The sequence below is a fragment of the Pituophis catenifer genome, unplaced genomic scaffold, assembly GCF_029215685.1.
Source record: "Pituophis catenifer annectens isolate HBS135680 unplaced genomic scaffold, rPitCat1.0.hap2 SCAF_8, whole genome shotgun sequence".
Taxonomy (NCBI): domain Eukaryota; kingdom Metazoa; phylum Chordata; class Lepidosauria; order Squamata; family Colubridae; genus Pituophis; species Pituophis catenifer.
Window position 1 is genome coordinate 52,316,515 of NW_027256888.1, and position 8,774 is coordinate 52,325,288.

General features: G+C 45.4%; 1 long non-coding RNA gene across 1 annotated transcript; it reads right to left on the bottom strand.

The window, feature by feature from the left end:
- Positions 1 to 573: 573 nt before the first annotated feature.
- On the bottom strand, positions 574 to 2,835 carry LOC139320476 (uncharacterized). Its single transcript, XR_011600694.1, has 2 exons — positions 2,733 to 2,835; positions 574 to 1,164 (listed from the first exon to the last, which is right to left on the bottom strand). It is a non-coding gene; the product is annotated as an uncharacterized lncRNA (long non-coding RNA).
- Positions 2,836 to 8,774: the final 5,939 nt, after the last annotated feature.

Here is an 8,774-nt window from a genome sequence, read left to right on the forward strand (position 1 = left end):
GCAAGCAAGAAAGTAACCTGATGCCAAGTCGTAAAGGGCTTTACAGGTTAACACCAGCACTGTAAATTGCAGCTGAGAGCCAATAGGAAACCAATGCAGACCCTGTAGAACAGGGCTGTCAAACTCCCGGCCCGCGGGCCAGATGTGTCGTGCTGGCCACCCCCACCTGCTTTAGCGAAGGAGGGAAAAGATCCTGATACATCACGTGACGCTGCCGTGATGATGTTTGACACCCCTACTGTAGAACAAGTAATGTGCTACCATAGGTAAGTACCAGATAATAGGCTGCTGTGCTTTGGAACAACAGAAACTTCTGAGTTCCATGTAGAGTGGGTTGCAGTGATCTAGAGTAGTAACAGGAGCAGCATAACTCTTGTAGTTAGCCACATTACTAGTTGTCAAGTCTCAAACTTTTGACCCGCTGTTATAGGAGAGTTGGTTGCCCAACAGCCATCTATTTCCTCCTCCTTTCTCCCCTCATGTTTCCTTGTTTCGAATTATATTGGCAAATTAAAATCTAGTTGGAGTGGCTCAGTTCATTTAGCAGTACATAAAATGCTTGGGATGAGGAGGCATTTTTCAATATGTTTTATTTCACATTATTTTGAACTTGTGAGATATCCACAGGTGTGGAAGGAGGGACAAACAAGCCCACTAAAACCCAAGTGGAATATTGGAATTATATAATAATATCAACCTCCTCATTTCATGCTAAAGGACTTGGTGGATGTTTTCCTCTGGGCTGGAGACATTTGGAAGGTGGATGCAACAGTGTCAGAAGGAAAAAAAAGAGTATCCAGCATCCATAAATCAAAACAATACAATTTGACAGGGATACAATGGAATCAGGGATTGGCATTGTAGGTACCCAATTTTAATACACAACTAGCAATTTTATATCATTTTTGTGCTGAGACAAGGAAGGATTGATGGCACATTTATTCAACAGCACAGAAATTGCTGATATTTCTGTCCTGTATGTAAAAGATAAAACCTTCATGAAGCTTGGTGATATCATGGACAGATCCATGTAATTTTCATGGCAGCAATGCAGAGGTGGTTTGATGTCCAGAATGTGTTTTCAGTTTCTCAGTCGAGTGTACAATCCTGGCATGTTTTGGTGGTCTCCCAAATACTTGGAGTTACAATATGATGTGGGCAGCTCTACAAATATGATAAATAAAACAAATACACAGTAAGTGTTAATGAGGTCTCATACACTCCTATTTTTTCTTTAAGATCAGTTAAGGTTGGCATTTTGTGTATAGTTAATTCTATGTTGGCATCGTAAAGATTGATTTTTGGCAAAGTGTCTTCCCGTACATGCCATATTCCAGATTATTTAGAACTGCAAGTGCAGAATTCCCAGCAGGCTTGTCAAAATTCTGGTATATATGGTTCTAAAATTAAGGATGCAGCAATATATTAACTACATTTATTTTTCTTTTTACAATCAATATTTTCTAAATGACTATTAGGAGACATAAAAGAATATTTAAAATACATTTTAACTTTGAGGTTTCTTCTACAAGACTAGTCAACCCAAATATGTAAATATGCTAGCAGGGAGAATTGATGGTATATAACAAAAATATGAAAGCAATTGACCAATAGAAATTGTAAAATCAGGTACTCTGGAATATGGTCTCTAGGCAATGATTGATAATAGTTTGGAATCATGTTCCATTCAAGAATTTAGTCCTTTGTGGTTTCCTGCTCATACAGTCCCTTTTGCCAGCCATGGAAGTAATCTAAATTCCTAGCTTTTTGTTTTGTTTTGTTTCCCTGAGAAGACCTATATGTACTTACTCCTCTATATCTCCCTCTGTAATTCAAGAATATTCAGAAATGACATCAAAGACTTTTATTGTACCTCTAATTGAAAGACATTAATATTTTTGAACAAAATTACAGCTACTTAGGCCAGAGAGCAGGTGCAAATGAGTTTCACTTAGCCTTTCAGTAATATTTTGTGCACTTAATGTTTGATTTCACATACAATTTCTGATCAGAATATGATCCATTACGTCTGTATTTTCACATTCTCTTTAAAGGGAAATAAAGAAGCAGGTATCACTAAACTGTTTAAAATCAAATGGCTGTTTTTCTGACATATGGGTGGAGGATTCCTGCATTAAAAAATTATTCAAGAGAGAGCCTAATGAGCATTAAAACAAATGTACGGAACTGCCTTATACTACAGATTAGGAGACAGCTTATTGGATCACACTTGCTGCATTAAATTCTCTATTGCCCAGTTGCCAAAGTTCACAAAAGAGAAATCACGATCACAATGCACACAAATATGAAACCTGAACATAAATTAAAATCTAAGACTTGGGAAAAAGCCTTCAGTGGCCAAAGGTCACAAGGACACAGCAATCAGGCAAAATGGGCAGGGCTGTGTCATGGATTCAGCTAGCGTTGTTTCTAGGAGCTGCAGTTAAATAAATAGAAGACTCCATTTTTTTAATTCTCTAGTTAATTGGTGGTAGATTTTACAGTTTTCATGTAAATCGACTTCCAAATGGGAAAGAATTGAGTACTGATTTTCAGCAACTGTAGTCAGCATGATTCTGGAATACATGACTGAAGTTTCATGTTGACTGTCCCAATTAAAATCAAAGAAATGGATTACACAGAATAAAACGGCAACAAACAACAACAGTTGGTAAGGCACTAGCACCACAGGTTGATGCACCACAATATCCAGGACAACAAAAATACTTTACCAAAGCATCACAAAGTAGGCATCAGTGTTCCTTGCAGTGCAGGTTGTATTGGGAGGCTTCAAAGCCCCAAATATAAATGAGCCACAGGTGATCCACCCTGCTTTAGGTGGATATGTGGAAAACTAAACTTTGGACCTTTTGCGTCAAAAAACATTTACCCTATTACTCAACAACATCTCTCCAAACTCCTCAAATTGAAATCTTGGGGGGAAAAAACGGAAAAATCTGTTGTGCTTCTGGGCTGAATACCAACATCATCTAGCAGTGTCATCTGTCTTCAAATTTATGTAACTGGGCTGCTTTGCAATTAGGGGAAAGTCCAAATCAGCAGCAACTATAGTTTATTTGGATAAACAGATGACATTCCCAGTAGCAATGGAGGAAGGTTAATAGGAAATGCTACTAATTCATTGAACAACCAGTTTCATCCATCAGGCAATAAGAAGGAAACTGGGCCATGACTATTCAGCTAGGTCTATCAGTGGAGACTGGAACCAATCAGATGCCCACACAAAACCCCTTTCTGAAGGGAGAGGCATCAACAGGACTATCCATGGCAGCATGAGCTTCAGAACTCATGGACGGAAAAGAATTTTGTATAAAGAGCATCAAACTTTTCTCAGATCAAACAGCACATTCCAAAACCATTAAGACAACAATAATCAGGTATTTCAAACAAAGCAAAAAATATATTTAATTATATGTAACACAGTTAATGCGAGTACTATCTACTATTTACTATTGTTCTACCACAGTCAAAGTTATATTTTAGTGACAAACCTTGGAAGGAATTTCATCTATGGTATTGGGACTAGTCGTAGCTGACCTAATTAGCTGCTACTGAGAGGAAAGTTCTCATCCCTATCCAGGAGCAACACAAAACTACAGATCTTCCAGTCATGGAACATGGTCTTTGTTATAATCTGCCAGATGATGCTTTCACTTTCTTTCTTTAAAAAATAACTTGTGTGAAAGAAGTGAAGATCTTTGCCTGCCTGATCAAGATTAACACTACTGCAGATGGAGCGATTTTGGTCCTTTTACCATCTCATGTGACTTTGGAGACAAAAAGTAAAATTAACAGAGAAATGAAGATTCTTGAACAGACCAATTTGTCTTGAGGCCAGTATGAGGTAGAGAGGATTAATTCTCTGTTAACATCTTATCTCTGATTGCATGGCACAGCTAACAACAAGAAGTCTATTTACTACCAAACAATCACATGTGTAGGAAGTGGCATGGGCAGAACTGTAGTTCAAAGTATTTAGAGGGCAACATGTTCCCTTCCAATCCTCACAACTTAATCCACAAAATAAATGATAAAGGTCAGCCAACATTAGATCTACCACATCAAATTTTGCTTAGCATTTTTTTAAAAAAGCAATGCTTAGGCAATATTTTTGTTTTAATGTAATAAATCCTTCAGGTTGATATGGATTTTCTTCAACAATGGTATGGAAATGGCGTGCTGTTGCCTCCTACAATATTATTTTAACTTCACAATCTAGATTGTTGCCCTGCTAATTTCTGTTGATTTCCTGTCCATGTCCAAATCAGGTCTGACCCTACTTAGCTTTTCAAAATTAGCCAAAATCAACTAGCTCCTGCCATCTACCTGGATTTCATAACTTTATTTGGCCAACTAAAGTCCTAATAGTGTGAAAACTATCCATTTGGCAAAATAATCCACAAAAGTGGCTAATGCTAACTGTTATGTAAATAGGTTTCTTGGCGGGAAGTTTAAACTAACTGACCATCAGCTGATTGGCTGACCACCACAGCTGCAAGGTATATAAGGGGAGCTGTTTCCCTAGGTCAGTTGCTGGGTTCTCACCCTACAATAAAGAGCTGTTGTCACTGCCTGGCTTGCTGCGTCCTCATTCACCCAACTTAATATTGGCGACGAAGGTGGGATTGAGGCCAGAAGTCAAGGAAAGAGCTGAAGCCACGATCCGAGAGAGAAGCGGAATGCCCGAATCCAGAATCCAGCCAGGCGAGCGAGCGGAGCACCGGAGAATCACGAAACGATGTCTGCCTACACACCGCCAGCACCTTTCAACTCCAAGGAAGAAAAGTGGGGATTCTACATGTCCCAGTTCGAGTGCTTCATGGTGGCCAACAACCTGTAAGGACTACCAGACGTTCGAAAGAAGGCCCTGTTCCTGAGCCACTGTGGACCACGGGTGTTCGACATGGCCGAAGCCTTATCGGAGCCGAATTCGGTCCACACCATATCATGGTCAACACTGCAGACCCTGCTGAAAGACCACTATGCCCCAACGTCTTCGAAGTACGTCCAGCGGTACGAGTTCCGACAAAGACTAGGACGGAGAGTCGATCAGCGAGTACGTCGCTGCACTACATAAGGCAGCAAACCAGTGCGAATACCGAGATTTGGATGAAATGCTCCTAGAGCAACTAATTTGCAGAGTGAGGGACGGCCGGCTACAGAGGAGGCTACTCACGAGATCAAACCTGACCCTGCATATCGCACTAGACGAAGCCAGAGCCCAAGAATCTTCCATTAAGGCTGCCGAGAGATTGCAAGGGACCATTCATGGCTGGGCAACGCAGAGGTCAGCGACAGTGCACCGTGAAGCCGTAAGCACCGAGAGCGAAGAGGAGTCCAAGGAGGAGATCTACTGCACCGAGCAGTCGAGGCCGGACCGATGGGGACCCACGGATGACTGCGCCAGCTGCAGAGGACCCCACTCCCGACAGAACTGTAACTTCAGGGATGCCATCTGCCATTTCTGTGAGAAGAAGGGCCACATCGCCCGAGTCTGCAGGGCCAAGCAGGCACAAGGCTACAAACCACGAGGCCAATCTGAGACAGTGCCACGCCGGAGGCCCAATAAAGATGGCGGAAGCCAGAAGGGCGCGAAATCTGAAGACGTCCAGGCCTACACTATCCGAATCGACCAGACCTGCACCTCTCCCGGAGAAAAGACCTACACCACGGTCGAGATCGAGGGATGTGAGTGCCAGATGGAGATCAACACGGGATCCCCCATAACCATCATGTCATGGGACAACCTAAAGAAGGCCATCTCCAGCGTACACAAGCGGCAGCTCCAACCACAGCGGCGCAGACTGAAAGACTACCAGGGGAACTAGAAGGAATAGGCGAGTTACAAGTGCAATACGGGGAATTCAGTGAGAAGCTTCCCCTAACCATCGTCAGTGGCAAGCTCCCAAGCCTCCTGGGCATTGACTGGTTTCGAGCCCCGGGCATGGGATTCACCGGAGTCCGAAATGTACGAAGCACCCTGAAGGACAACCTGATGCAAGAGTTCCAGGACGTGTTCGACGAGCAGCTTGGCAAGTATGTGGGGACCCCTATCTCGTTCAACCTCAACCCCAACATTGCCCCAATCCGATTGAAACCAAGGAGGGTACCATTCGCCCTGAAACCCAAAATAGACGTCGAGCTGGACAGATTAATCAAGCAGGGGGTGCTTGTGCCAGTTGACCACGCCAGATGGAAGACCCCAATTGTGACACCCATAAAGCCGGATGGGTCAGTGCGCATATGCGCAGATTATAAGTGTATGATTAATAAGAGTCTTCAACAGAGCGCTTACCCGGTTCCAATTGTACACCATTTATTGCATTCCCTAGGCCCCGGCAAGATATTCGCTAAACTTGATCTTGCGCAGGTGTACCAGCAGCTGCCGGTAGATGGTGCTACTGCAGAAGCACAGACCATAGTAACTCACAGAGGTGCCTTCAAATGCACCCGCCTGCAGTTTGGAGTTAGCATAGCCCCGGGACTATTTCAAAACACTATGGAGCGGCTGTTGCAAGGGATCCCCGGGATGGTCCCATATTTCGATGATGTACTCGTCACCGCTGAAGATGAACAACAACTAGGGGGGAGGCTCAGAAAAGTCCTGGAAAAATTCAGGAATGCTGGACTCAGGGTCAAACGCAACAAGTCTATGATTGCAATCCCCTCTGTAGAATTCCTGGGGTACCAAATAGACGGCACCGGCATACACCCTACCGAGAGTAAGATCAGGGCGATCCAGGAGGCCCCTACCCCTAAAGACAAGGTGGAACTGCAGGCGTTTCTGGGACTTTTAAATTTCTACGCGATTTTCCTGAAGGACAAGGCAACAGTGGCTGAACCCCTGCACAGACTGTTAGCTAAGAAGTCCACTTGGAAATGGGGGAAAGCCGAGGCTACTGCATTCACAAACATTAAAAAATTGCTGTCAGCCGAGAGTTTCTTAATACAATACAACTCTACGCTTCCCCTTGTTTTAGCTTATGATGCATCCCCTTTCAGTGTGGGAGCTGTTCTAAGCCATAGACTGCCTAATGGCGTAGAGGCACCCATCGCCTACTACTCCCGGACACTCTCCAGCGCCGAGCGGAACTACAGCCAGCTGGATAAAGAGGCCCTCGCTGCCGTCTCGGGGGTAAAGAAATTCCACGAGTACCTATTCGGGAGGGACTTCGACCTAATCACCGACCATCACCCGCTTCTGGGTCTCATCGTAGGAGACCGACCAACACCGGCAGCCCTATCGCCCGGGATGACACGCTGGGCCATCTTCCTAGCAGCCTACTCTTATCGGTTGATAAATCGTCCAGGAGCAGACATGGGCAACGCCGACGCACTCAGCCGATGCCCATTACCAGATAAGCTAGAAGACCCCACACCCGGCATCCCCATCCTGCTGATAGACGTATTGGACTCGGGACCCATTACATCAGCAGAAGTAGCGAGAGCCTCAACCAAGGACCACGTGATCCGGACAGTCACGAGTTGGATGACGAGGGGGTGGCCGGAGAAAACTGAGGGCGGGGAATTTAAACAGTACACGAGCAAACGGGACGAACTAACCATGCAAGGGGGGTGTCTATTATGGGGCGATTGGGTTATTGTTCCCTTGTGTCTAAGGGAAAAGGTTTTAACACTATTGCATGAGGGGCACCCTGGGATTGTTCGGATGAAGGGACTAGCCAGGAGCTACATCTGGTGGCCTAACATGGACATAGACATTACCGAGTGGGTGGGGAGATGCCAGCCCTGCCAAGAGTCTAGGCCAGATCCACCGACAGCACCAGTGAGGGAGTGGGAAAGACCCAAGGGGTCCTGGTCCAGGATCCACATAGACTTCGCTGGCCCATTTCATGGACAGATCTTTATGGTTATAGTGGACGCATTTTCAAAGTGGCTAGAGATTAAGCTCATGAGGGCCACTACCACCGACACGGTTATTAAGGAACTGAGACAGTTGTCCGCCACCCATGGGTTACCGGATATCCTAGTTTTGGACAATGGGCCCCAATTCACGGCCACACAATTTGAGGGGTACCTAGCGGACCTGGGGGTCAGACACATGCTATCTGCCACATTCCATCCGGCTAGTAATGGACAGGCTAAGAGATTTGTAAGAACGGCCAAGGAGGCCCTCTCTCGCCTAGGCCCCGGGGATTGGCAGGAAAGAATAGATCAATTTCTAACAGCCCAGCACACCACACCTTGTACCGCCACAGGCCAAAGCCCGGCAGAGTTGTTAATGGGAAGGAAGCTCCGAGGGGTACTGGATAGGCTAAATCCCAACTACTCCCCCGAAACTTTCAAGGGGGGGGGGGGGAGAGGAAATTCAGGGAGTTCACCATAGGGACGCCAGTCCACGCCAGGAACTATGGGAAGGGCCCACTCTGGGAAGCAGGAACAATCACAGAAATCACGGGGCTCAAATCATACAGAGTAGACCTGGGGGACGGGAGAGTTTGGTGCAGACACTTCAACGAGCCGTTCCCTGACTACCAACCAGAACCACAAACTACATCAAGACCAAGTGCAGCAGAGGACTTAGCTGTCGATTCTGGCGTCCAGCGCCGCCCCATCGAAGAGGTTCGACCGACCGGAGAAGTCATCACCCACAAAGAGATCTCAGAGGTTCCATTGGTGGAGCAGGGAGAGATAGGGAGTCCCTCCGACCTGCTCAACACCTCCCCTCTGACTGAACTGCGCAGGTCGACCAGGATACGAGAGAATTTGTATGCTAATATTTACCCCAAGTG